The following is a 1,968-nucleotide window of genomic DNA, read 5'->3' as shown; positions in this document are numbered from 1 at the left end:
TAGGCTTAAGAGGGTCTCTTCTCTGAGGATAGATAATTTGGACTCCCAGCTTCATTCCAAAAGGGACAGGACAAAGATCTGTCTTCTGGAGCTCATGTATGAAGGCATACCTTTACATACTAGACATTGTTTGCACATTTTTATGATCTAGCAGTAAAGTGGTTCAAGGTTAGGGGAGAATGTGTAAGCTTAGGGGTTTACTTAAGAATAGAAATTGTTCACATAGTGTATGTTTCATGAGTGAGGACAGTGGGATGGGTAGGGGCATTTTGTGCCTTCTATGTGACTGGCCAAGTACTCATGCTAGGGATTCAGAAGTATATGGATCCTATATGTTCCTGATTTCACACAGGAAGAATTTTAAAATTCTGACCTGTAGAAATGCAACTGGAGAGTGACTAGGCTAATTCATATATTGTCAGTTTCGTTACCTCTCTGGCTTCTCTGCCCCCATTTTCTTGATTCTCAACTGACTCATTCCATATGACAGCCAAAACAGTCACCATCACCTTTGACTATTACAGCACTTAGTGATCTAGTCAGTCAAGTCTTCTGAGAGGCAGAAATTTAGCCATGCAAAAATCTCATTGAGCAAAATGCCTATGAGAGAGTGCAAAGGGACCTGAGGCACACTGGGCAATTTGACACGCCACAGTGTAAGTTTGGCTCTGAAGGAAATTGAGAGGGAAGAGCATCCTATGATGCTGTGTAACCTGTAGGTGGTTTGGGCTAGGGACATTAGGAGCCAGTTCTCAGGTCAGTCTGATCATTATAGGCATCCTAGCCTTCAGATCTGCTTACAAGCTGAACAATAGCTAGGAGCAAGAACAGAAAGAAGCCTTGATGGGAATGTGAATTACAGACAGTAGCAGTTGAGATGACTGTGAATTAAAGGTCTCAACTTGCTTCAAAGGTACGTTCTCATAGAAGTCAAATAAACTGAGAAAGAAGAGCACAGGATACAAGATCAAAAAGTAAGCATTCTCAAAGCTTTCCTTGATTTTTTAAAAATCACATGACCATTTCAAAACCCATGGTTTATGGGACAGGGTTACAAGAAAACCCAAGACTGGGTCTAGTGATTTCATGGCCCATGGTGAATCCATGTAGCAGAGGAAAGATAATTTCTCAAAACCAACAGATATCTACCGCATGTAACATACATATAAACATACAAATGTTTGGGGTGCAGTAAGATGGTATTTATTTCATGGTATACACTTACTTTCTGTTTTTAGTTTTTGGTACCAGAGATTGAGATTAGGATTCCCCACATGCCATGAGGAAACTCTACCATTTACTGAGTTTACATCCTGAACACTTTGTCTTTTTGTTAGATTCTGACACAGAAGTTTGCTAAGTTTCCCAGGTTGGACTTCAGCTCCCTGTTTAGCTCCCCCAAGTATTGGGTTTGCAATCCTCCTGCTTCAGCATCCTGAGTAGATGTAATCACAGGCTTATGTCCCCTATTAGACCTATCCAATTTTCCATTTTTTTTTCAGAGCAAAGTCTTTAATGAATATATTTTACAAATACACTGGAGACTCAGGCAATGCTGCCTGCATTGGATGCAATCCTGGGCCACAAGTCTGCACACTCCTTTGCAACTGGACCTGTGATAGCAGAACCTTTCATCTCCCCTTTATTGTTTACTATGACCCCTGCATTATCTTCAAAATACAGAAACACCCCATCTTTTCTTCGATATGACTTTCGTTGTCGAATTACCACCGCTGAATGTACCTTTTTTCTTAGTTCTGGTTTGCCTTTCTTAACTATAGCCATCACCATGTCGCCCACACCAGCGGCAGGAAGTCTATTCAGCCATCCCTTGATTCCCTTCACAGAGATGATACACAAGTTTTTGGCTCCTGTGTTGTCAGCACAGTTGATCACGGTTCCTACCGGAAGACCTAGGGAAATCCGGAATTTCGCTCTGGAGGACCCACCACGTCCTCGTTTGGACAT

General features: G+C 41.8%; 1 pseudogene; it reads right to left on the bottom strand.

Annotated features, from left to right (window-relative positions):
• Nucleotides 1-1,510: 1,510 nt before the first annotated feature.
• LOC114622447 lies at nt 1,511-1,968 on the bottom strand (annotated as a pseudogene).

Source organism: Grammomys surdaster, unplaced genomic scaffold (genome assembly GCF_004785775.1).
Source record: "Grammomys surdaster isolate TR1022 unplaced genomic scaffold, NIH_TR_1.0 188, whole genome shotgun sequence".
NCBI classification, from domain to species: Eukaryota; Metazoa; Chordata; class Mammalia; order Rodentia; family Muridae; genus Grammomys; species Grammomys surdaster.
The sequence above is the reverse complement of the archived record's forward strand: the minus strand, read 5'-3'. Positions and strand labels throughout refer to the sequence as shown.